The sequence below is a fragment of the Anopheles coluzzii genome, chromosome 2 (genome assembly GCF_943734685.1).
Source record: "Anopheles coluzzii chromosome 2, AcolN3, whole genome shotgun sequence".
Lineage (NCBI taxonomy): Eukaryota > Metazoa > Arthropoda > Insecta > Diptera > Culicidae > Anopheles > Anopheles coluzzii.
This window is the reverse complement of record NC_064670.1, coordinates 81543945-81555493: the sequence shown is the minus strand read 5'-3', so window position 1 is coordinate 81555493 and position 11549 is coordinate 81543945. Positions and strand designations below refer to the sequence as shown.

At 40.3% G+C, this 11549-nt stretch overlaps 1 pseudogene; it reads left to right on the top strand.

Annotated features, from left to right (window-relative positions):
- Nucleotides 1-850: 850 nt before the first annotated feature.
- Nucleotides 851-7472, top strand: LOC125908405 (uncharacterized; annotated as a pseudogene).
- Nucleotides 7473-11549: the final 4077 nt, after the last annotated feature.

Genomic DNA, 11549 nt, shown 5'->3' with positions numbered 1-11549 from the left:
ATTGTTACCCTAATCTACCCTATCTACTTAATCTACTTACTTAAATCACGTCACACATTGGTAAAAAACGTAAGATGGGCGGGCAGACGATGTTTAGAGATCGCCCGCTGTACAAAATCGAGCAGTTTTTTTTTTATTTCGTCGGACGCCGCATCCGATTTTATCTGTCAAACTAAATGTGTGGTGTTTTGTAGGAACAATCTCAAATTAATTTTTCATAATCGTTATATTATTCAAATCATCCAATTAATCGCAATATTATACGAAAAAGCGTTTGACAGCTCGTGCGATAAAATCGCATGCGATGGAGCACAGACACGGGCCTAAAGCGTGTTTTAGTTGTGGTAAGTATTTATTTACGCATGGAAACGGACGACCCAGCCCGTAAAGTCTTTTTAGGCCGTCCACAAGGACAGAGGAGGCGTGGTAGGCCCAAATTGAGGTGGCAAGATGGCGTGGAGGCGTCCGCCATTAAGGCCGGGATAACGGACTGGCAGACGAAGGCGCGAGACCGTGAGCGGTTTCGGACACTCCTGAGGCAGGCCAAGACCGCAAAGCGCTTGTAGCGCCGGATAAGTAAGTAAGTAAGTAAGTATTTATTTATCATTATTTTTAGCTTATATGCCCGCTGGTCGATTGATTGCTGGTGTTGAACTGGTGTCCAATTGACCCCGGTAATCATGGATGCGCATAAACCTTACTTAACTTTTGCGTTGTTGCATTGTTTCAACAAAATGTTTCCGGTAAGAAAGGAGTTTAGTGACGACGATGTCCCTATTCCGACAGGCGTCTATCGTCTGTCCGACACGGGTATGGAGAAAATTTCAAATGTGTCATATCCAGGGGCGGTATGCGGAATCACCACCAGCGGCATTGCCACAACCACAACCGTGGCAAGAACTATCACCACTGTCGCCACAGCGGCAACATGGACTACCGGCACCATGGTAGCAAGCAGCGCTACCGCCCTTCGACCAGCTGTGCCATTTCACCAGAAGCATTCAAACGATTCTCCGAGAAAAGTAACGGGACTATGTGGTCCTCACATCAACACCAACCATACAACCGATGCCCGGGGCACAGTATCGGTTAGCAAGCTGATCACAGTTGTCCCATCAACTTTCCCGGCCTCTCCAGCCATCTTACCAACTGGGTCGTCGTTTGCACCTGTTCGGCGAGGTGCCACCGTTGCATTGGCGGTGCAGCGTAGTGCCACCACTACAGCGGCGGTACAGCATAGTGCAACCGTTACACCGGCGGTGCAGCGGAGTGCAGTGTTGTTAGTGACGTTCATCGACACGAAATTGCCTACTTTGACACTATTTGAAGTTTCGCATTCATTGTTCAATCATTCATTCTACAGTCATGTAAACAATGTCGTTTGATTCGACGACATTTTTTGGCAACATTCGTTCGACATTCACTTGTAATCTAGTTGTCATAGAATTGATTTCATTCTTCCGAAAGCATGTAACGCAATTGCTTTTGAGTCATTTCTTGTCTGTGTCATCCCGAGTAAGACTGTTGCCAATTATGTCGTTGTCGTCATCCATTTTTCAAAATATTGTCAATAAGTGAAAAATAATCTACTAGGTGAATTTTCAAGTGCGGTAACAAAAAAACGTGTATATTAAATTTGAAAATATCTCCACAATATTTAGAACCATGGCCGACATAAATGTACCCAGAACATTCAGCAAAAACGAAAATTACGTGATATTCTTTTGAAAAATTGCGTACCTTCGGAAAATGGTTTTATTCTTTGCACCATTGATTCCAGCAATGGCTGCAAATATCGTCAAAAAGCTGTGAAGTATGATTTAGGAAATTTCATTCGTCATATTAGAACGGTACATCCAGCGTTGGCGAAATCTCGCCGACTCCTTCAAGAGGAATCTTTGATTCCGGCGAAACATTGAAAAATAACTAAACTTCCCAGTTGCTACAGATCGGCAAAAGTTACTGGAAGGCATGATAAAAATGATATGCGTGCATAACGTGCCTATGTTGTGCGTAGAATGGGAAGGTTTGGGAATTTTTCTGCAACCCATTTGCGAGGCACTTAAAATTCAATTGCATCGTCCCAACCTAGTTTGCCATTTAGGAGCTGCCGCACGTAAAATTCGAACGGAAATATCTTATATAGACAGTGTAACAAGGCTTGGCAGACATATTTTAGGAGTGAATATTCAGTTGTATGATATGGACCAGAAGGACATAGCAATTTATACCATCGGTAACATATTTTACTAATTTATTTTTTATTATTTGAAACAAGTGTTATAACTCTTTTTTTAATAGATAAAGTCATGTAAAATTTGGTTCTTTAATCTGATATAGGGGCCCTGCACGATTCTATTTAGTTTTTTGTATGGAGTATGACAGTTGGAGGCTGAAATCATGTAAACACTCCATACAAAACCACACAAAAAACTAGCCTGCAATTTTCAGTCTAGATTATTCTAGCCACAAAGCTAGAATTAGATTCGAGTACCTGCTCGAAAACACGCCCGCTGCGCAAAGCGACGCAAGAAATCATGGAGTTCTGAGAATTTTATCATGCCCTCTTTTTCTCTCCAACGGCAAATTTGTCGAGCAGCGTTTCGAGCTACCCGTCCCTGGCGTCGCCTCATACCCCTCGCCTGAGCGCGCTGTCGAAGGTTTGAATGTGTTGGTGCGTCAGACGGCCAATCGCTGTCAGCCGTCGTCCGTGCTTTTTCCCTCCATAGCGCTATCTCTTTCTCGCGTGTGGTCAATGCTCATGAGTTGCTGTGGCGCTTAAAAAACCGTTTATACACATTGCGGCGATGAAGCTGCATTTTCACAAATCAAACCAAAAAAGCGCAATAAGTTCAATTGCTGCAATGTAAAAATGACTAAGGAATCGCTAGCTAACGCTGGAGGGTTTGCTGTGCAACGCGCTGAACCCTAATTAACTCTAATACGTTCAGTCCGGCGCTGATTTTCATCAACTTTTCTATCCGCCGGCATTTAGAACGCAAGCTGATTGTGAAACATTGGCATATTGGAAAGCTCACTTGCAGTCCCTGGGGCATGTCATCGTGCTGAACGTGTTAAGCATTAAGCATAACTTTGTTACCTTAACCTTTTGCTTTCGTATGATGTAGCTTACACAGATATGCTGAGCCATCTGCGCGTGGGTGTGAGCGTGCGTGTGTGTGCAACACTTTCGCCAAATGTGTTTTCTTCCGGAATGTTATGACCCATCGGTCAAAGAAAGGAAGGTGTTCATGAAAGGCGGAAAGACGAATTGAGGCCCCTGTCAATGGTAACTGATGACCGGGAGCAGGGGGTACTGGCGCACAGCTGTTGGAAGATTGAACAGTATATTGAAATTGCCAGCGGGGAGGGAGGGAGATGGTCATGGGATCCCTACGATCATCTTTCCGGGGGCCTTTGTCGCTAATACTTGTAGACATACGGCATATCAAAGACTAGAGATCTTCGGTGACCGCCTAGTCCGCCTACCGTTAGATCCACCGCTGGTTCATGACGGTGTTTTTTTATGGTGGAGGTGCATCCTTCCCCCTTCCTGCTGCGTATGCACCGGGCAGGAGACAGTGTGGCAGAATGCAGGTTGCACACTGGATAGGAGCGGTCGCGCGGCAACGCCATCATTCCGCACATCTGCATGCCCGTCGTGGGTTCTAATCGCGTATGAACCGTCCGTCGTAGCAAGAGGTGACTATCCGGCTACGTGGTACTCAAGTCCTGAAAAGGCCGGCATGATCGCGTTGGCTATTACCCCAATAATAATAATAATAATAATAATAATAATAAAAATAACTTAGCATAGCATTCCACACTCGGGGAAGGTTTTTGTTTTGACTTTGGTGCTGCCTGGTCTTCCGCTGTGACGCGACAAATGCACGGAATGCACTCGATCAAAACATGAATCTACCGATCCGAACCCATTCCAAGGCATTGCCGGTCAATTGGCGTCATGATAACTACTCCAAACCAACAAGCCACCAGATTCTGGACGGACAGGTGCAGCACCATACGCGCACCGTAATAAACAAATCCAGAATCCTCTTTTGTATGGATTCAATTCAAAATGTTGCTTCCACTTGCGTCCGCTAGCTGAATTAGAAATAAATGTGCAACAAATCACACGCACGTTTGCTTAAATCATGTGTCTTTAATACCCCCAACAGCAGAGCCGATCGCAAAGATGCCAATGCCAATGGTTGTGTTGTCTGTCAGGTAGCGAGATCGAAAATGCGTGGTATTTTGTAGCCGCAGCGGATGAAAATGTACGCATCAGAATCAAATAGTTTTGGGGTTTCCAAACGCACGCGCACACACACAAACACGCACGCGCAAACTCACACACAAACACGCGCGCGCAAACTCGCACACACACACACACACACACACACACACACACACACACACACACACACACGCACACAAACGCGTACGCGCACACATGCATGAACGCGCGCACGCCAGCACGCACGCACGCACACACACACGCATGTACGCGCGCCCGCGAGCATGAAAGCGCGCACGCCAGCACGCACCCACGAAAGCGCGCTCGCGAGCACGCACCCCCGAAGTCGCGCAAGCACGCACTCCCCCCCCCCCCCCCACTAGACCCCCCCCCCCCTCCACGCATGATCGATTACGGCTACCTTATCGGTAGAACGGTTGGTTCAGCTTTCTTGTAGCATCCTCATCCCTAACGCCGGACGGGGGAGGGGGGATCGCGGCATGATATAGTGAACGGCCACTTTCCCCGCGCTGTGTGTGTGTGTGTGTGTGTGTGTGTGTGTGTGTGTGTGTGTGTGTGTGTGTGTGTGTGTGTGTGTGTGTGTGTGTGTGTGTGTGTGTGTGTGTGTGTGTGTGTGTCGACACCCAAAAACTCGAGACAGATTTCGGCAAATTACAAAAAAAATTATAACCACTATACACTGTGCTACATGATGCATAGAAGGTCGTTGAAGCATCAAACATGTTCAAATTAAAAAATATTAGATTAGTGTTAGACGTTCTCCTACGCTTGTTTTAAATAGGCTTCTTTACCCTCAACTGCCAGGGGCATCGAATGGTCTCATCAGCAGCGGCACGAAATAAAATAAACCATCAATACACCGATAACACTTTAAATCCCAATCCAGGTTCTCCCACAGCGTCTCAAGATCACACACAAATTAATAAATGCTAACACCCACCAATAACAATACACAACCGCAATGCACATATGAGTATCAACACATACACCGCAACAGCCAATCAGCTGGCTGCGGAAGGCACGGGCTGAAGCGCAAGTAAGGCAGGGCAGGGTGAGGGAGGGAGAAGAAGCGGACGAAAAAATGGGCGCCAATATTTTTAAATTTTTTTTACCGTTTTTTTTTGCTCCGCCGCCATAAATAGTTCGTCCATTTCGCCAGCAGATGGCGCTAAACTTGCTCGACCCAGCGCAGAAATCGCTGAAGAACAGCGCGGGAGACCAGGCCAAATCTGCGCTGGCCAGCGCAGATTTTGGTGCATTTTCTGCGCTGGAAACTGCTCGAATTTGCGCAGCGGGCGGTGTTGTTTACATTTACTCCAAGATGCATTAAAGAGATCACGTGGTGGAATCTAGAATCAAAGTGTATGTAGTCCAGGTGGTCTCATAGCATGTTTTTCAAACCAAATTTGAACATCACTTTTTGACAGGATGGGTGAAAACTTTTGTTCAAACAAGCTTTCTGAAGGCATGACGAATACACAAAAAACTCTTACAATCTTCATTCAGAAGCAGAAGCGATAAAAATCAGCCTTCTAAATTCATACACCTTGGGATAAGCCCACCTGTATATTATACTCACTTAGATAGCTGCTCGTCAACTGCTATACAATGCAAACAGCTGACAGGCTGAAATTTCAGCCTACGAACTTACAACCAAGGTGGATTAAAAATATCAGGTGGTGGATTATTGCCTTTGGGGGGTCGCCATAGTTAAGGGACTTTACGTCATTTTTGAACCGTTAACCATTGGTTTCCGCACACAAAGCTTAGCAAATAGAACAGATTTCTTTGTTATTATGTGCATTTTTTTGTGTTTATTGGTTTTACAGAAAAAATTAAATATTTTTACAAAAGATTTGATGATTTGTTAATGCACGAAATTTAAAATCATGCGAGTAAGAGTTCTAATCTCACGTAAATTGTCCATGCGGCTCGTAGATAATGAGGAATTATTGTGAAAATAATGAAAAAAAATAATGCTTTCTTAATTTTCATCATCAAAAATGTCGAAAACACAATGAATTATAGAATAAATTCACGGAATAACACAAAATAACACACTTTAATCCATGTTTTAATGTTAAATAAGAATTCGCGAAGTCCAAAATATATTTTTAAATAATTTTTAATCGAAAAAATGGGGTAGATAAATTATATGAACAAATTTCATAAATGTAAACAAAATTTGAATCCTGGGGACCTTATGTCAAGTGACGAATTGTCAAAATGCACTAGAGTCCACCACCTGATATTTTTAAATCCACCTTGCTTACAACGGAAAGGGTCCCATAATCAGTTTGCCTAGGTTTTGTCTTAATAATATTTTAAAAAAAATGTTTCGATAGGAATGTTTGAACTCAACACAAGGCACACCGGAAAATATCTCAAGACAAAAATATTAGAAATCCTTGTGATAATGGGGCAAATATGATCGCCACTGTAAATCAGTTACGATCTGAGCTTCAAGAATCATATGATCATCCTGAGGGCGACGACACCTTCGTGGTTCCTATCGAACAAGTCGACTGGATGGAAACTGTCGAAAAGGAGTTCTGTCTTACGATACATTAGTAAGATTACATTAGTAAGGTGTGCGGTGCATACTATGCAACTCTCAGTTGCAGATGTTATGAGACCATTTGATGCTGAAATACAAAAATGTACTTCAGTATCAAACAATTGTAGAAAAATTGCGAACAAATCGGTTTTTAATGAATAGTCTCTCCCACCGCCGTACTCTAAAACAAGATAGGGAGGTGTTTTTGAAATGCTGAACTATTTTAACAAACATGAAAAACTTTTTAAAGAATTGGGGCTTCAGCATTCAGAACTAGGTATGGAAAGTAAAAAAATATTTAGTATTTTATCCAGTGATATTCTAAAAGTTCATAATATTTTCAGATCTTACGGAGTAATGGCAATTTAAAAAAGGGTATATTGCCGCATTTGATCCTGTATATATAGCTACCAAAAAAATGCAAGCTAAACATACTCCGCTCAATCAATTTTATTTAACATGGATGACAATTGTTATTAAGATAAATGCTATTCAAGAGAATCGTTTCACCCAGGCACTAACACAAGCCCTTAAAAACTACTTGAAATCTTTAAAGAAAATATTGTTTTCAAGGCTGCAATGTCAATAGATCCTAGATTCAATTACTTGAATTCCAGTTTGCATAGTTCGGAAGAAAAGGATTCCTCCTTCGTGTAAGTATCACTGTTTTGGTAATTTAAGTAATTAAATTTTTCAATATATTTTTTTCAATTCCAGAGTTTTATTCTCGCAACTTCCGAACGCATCCGGCCATTAGATGCAAATGTCCAACCAGCTCCTTTGCAGTGATTGCTCCGATGCAGTGGGTAATTGTCCGAGCGATTTCGACATATTTTTCACTACTTTGTACTTTGAATCACATGCACAAACATCTGATAGAAACAGATTTATTCGTCAACTAATTTTTTTGGATTTGGAAAACCATCAGAACTCGTCGTTTGACGTTTGGTGTCATTGGCTATCCAGAAAAACTACACACCCCGAGCTTTTTGAAGTAGCTACTTTGCTTCTGGCTGTTCCGTCAAACCAAGTTTCAGTGGAGCGGGCTTTAAGTGCTCTAGGTTTAATTCTTTCGAACAAAAGAACCAAGATGAATGATGAAAATCTAGAAAATATTTTACTAATTAAGTTAAATAAGAAGTTGTTTGAAAAGATTCTCCCAAATCTTTACAAATGGAACGAGGGAGATCTGTAGTTAGGTTTAAGATAGCTTTAAATATAATTGTACATATATATCCGTATCATGGCTGTGAACTATTTACAATACATCAAATTATCAGAAAAATGCATGATTTTTTTATTCAGGAGTAACTGTCCGAAAAGGTCGTATTGCTTAATTCAAAAATTATTCTTTATCAGCCAAGATTTAACTAAGAACAAAAAAAGAAGGAAAATCTGCTTATGAATGCCAGGTTATTCTAGTATTTGTTTACCTATCATAGACTTAGCATCATACCATGGAGCGCAGGTGTTGACGATGATATACTAGGGTAAGTGTACCAATTATGGCTATAATGAACAATATTTGGCTCTAAAACTGTCAATTTGCGTTTTGAAACCACGGTAGTATTTTTTATTTCAAATATGATCATTTTAAAACATTTGTGCTTCATTAGTTCCATGCTGGCCACTTCCGTTTATTAAATATCACCCTTTTAAAATGTGTTGCCAAGATGTTTGACATCTCTTACCATTTTGCTATGGGGAATACCGTTGAGTAATAAGAAATATTTAGTATTAGAGACCAGTATTTCTTCTAAAAAACAACATCATGGTACAAAATATTAGTTTTAATCACTTCACTTCAAAATTTTCTAACATTTCATCGAAAAAGGGCGTAAATTTCCATAGTCCACAATTGGTACAACTAAACATCGGGGTACCAATTATCGCAGCATGCCATGAATGCATTTTTCAATACTGGGGCCCTTCACGATTCTAGTCAGTTTTTTTGTATGGAGTTTGACAGTTAGAGGCTGAAATCATGTAAACACTCCATACAAAACCACACAAAAAACTAGCCTGCAATTTTCAGTCTAGATTATTCTAGCCGCAAAGCTAGAATTAGATTCGAGTACCTGCTCGAAAACACGGTGGTGTTTACATTTACCCCAAGGTGCCCCGCCATGCAATTGACAGCGATTTGCGAGGGCGCGCGAGGGCTCGCACGCCATACAAGTTCACCGCCCCAGAGCCCTCGCATTAAAGAGCTTGCGAGCCTTGGTAGTTTTTTCACCCTTAGTTTTAGCAGTTATAATTATAGCACCCCAAGAGCAGGTACAACAGTGCAAATTGTAGCAAATTGCAGCTAAATTTTTGCATTTTATTTTCAAAAATCCACAAAAATTTAAATCGTGATCTTTTCGACAAATACTGCCGCAAAAAAATCCATGAATAAAAATCATAGATTATTTAAATTCCATAAAATTTCGAACAGATGATATCATTCGCAACCCTCGCAATGTTTGACGGGGAAGGCTCTGCAAATCACTGGGCATAATATTGATATGCCTATATCCTAATACCACACATGTTACACAGCCCGCAGACGTGGCTATATTTAAGCCATTAAAAACGAATGGAAGCGTGCAGTAGAAGCTTGGAGATTGAAAAATCAAGGTTGTGCTCTTAACATCTTGCACTTTGGGCCAGTTTTATGTGAGGCTATTGAAAAAGGAATTAAAAAGCCATCGATTATCAATGGTTTTCGGGCATACGGATTGCATCCATTTGATGCTAATGCGGTAGACTGTTCCAAGTGCATCGCCAAGACAGCAGCTGCTTTTAAAGTTGAACAGTCTGAAGTTGATGACTCTTGCGAAGCTCTTCGTACATCAATTATGGAGCCAAATAGCACAGCTATACAGGAAGATAGTGGTGAGGAAAACGTCACAATAAGCTTGGAACGTATAATTGAGGCATACGACCTGATTGGTGTTGATATGAGATCTAAAATCGAAGGAGACGTGAACCTCTTGTCTCGTGAAGAACGTGTCATTCGATTTTTTTTTACAGAGAATTTGTTCGTCCTCATGTTGTATTCGATCAACAAAGATCTCCAATAAATAGCTCTAAGACCAATTCTACGGACATCGATGTCTTTCCGATGAACCACGAATTAAAAATATTATGTTAGAGCAACCTACGAATTTCGAGCATGGTAAGTAAAACATTGAGGTTTGTAAATGAAATTTTGCCAAACGAACTATAGAACATTTTCCAACTGATATTAATTTTGTAATTACAGTGGAGATAGACATCTTGGACGGTCATAATACTACACTTAGCCTGCCCGAGGTATTCACTCTACCGCTAACGCCGCGTCGTAGTATTAAACATCGAAATTACAAAACAAATGTTCACCCCGTACTAACGGCTGGAGAGCGGACGGAGGCAATTCAACAGAAAAAAAGTACAAAAAGAGAAAGAGGAGCAACTAAGAAAAAGAAAGGCTGAAGAACGCCGAGAAGCCAAAGAAAAACGAGAAGAAGCAAAACGGACAAGATTGGAGGAACGCGAAAAACATAAGAAAGGAGGAAAACCAAAAAAAAAATCAATGCAAAACGAAAACCGGAACTAGTTATGATTAGCAATTAATTAATTTGACATCTACATAGATTATAAATAATGACTATTTTGTTCTTGTTTATAGAATTAAAACTACCTACTTACCACTAAAAAAATCTTTTACTCTTGAATAAAAAAATCTAATGGGTTATAAAATGGAAAAACAACATTATTTCTTATTTGCGATCAAATTCAACTGAAATTGGGCTAAATTTCTAATTTTGTCATGGTTTGAAAATATAATGAAAATGATTTTTCCTACTAAGATTTCAGATTTATGGTTTATATCCATCATAGACACCCTTATGGCAAATTGCTAGGAACACTATAACCATAATGGGTACCTAAAGATGCAATTGTTATTTAATTTTTTTCCCGATTTCTATGAACAGTGAGTCAAAAAAAATATATCCACATGTTCTACACATTTAAGGCTTCCAGAAAATGATCAGCTTTTTGCAATGCAGCTATAATTTATGAGTAAAATCGGTATATCGACGACATATTATAGCCATAATTGGTACACTTACCCTATTTTATGTTAATTTAACAGACAAACCTGTTAAAAAGTCCCCTTCCATGATGTAGAGGTCTGCAAAAATATAACCGAAGGTGGCAGATTGTAGACAACTTCCGTTTACGATTACAGTCTGTTGAAATAAGCCCAGTAACTTGAGAACAAAAATTGTATAAAATAACTGTACATCATCATTCCTGAATAAAAAAAAAAATTAAATCATATTTTATAATTTTGTCAAATAATCAACCTAATGTCAAACAATATGAACTAGTAATACTTCTTTTCATTAGAATAACTTCACAAAATAATGCAAGACACATGTAAGCAATTCGTTAAGAAAAAAAATCAATTGACCTTCAAACTACATTTTTTTACATGTCATGTCATCGCAAAAACCAAACTGTATGAATATCAGGTGGTCTCGTCCCATACAAATTGACAACTAATTTCGAAATCAAAAAAATCTGCTTTTGACAGAATGGGTGAAGTGAATTTCCATAGGAACCGTTCGCTTTGTTCTTAGCAACACATACGTAGTACACATTGGTGTCCTCATCGACGGCATCATTTTCATACAAAAATGGATTTTAATTAGTTTAGATTTGGTTTAGCTTACAGTAACATATATTTTGAGTGCTTTTTAAAGT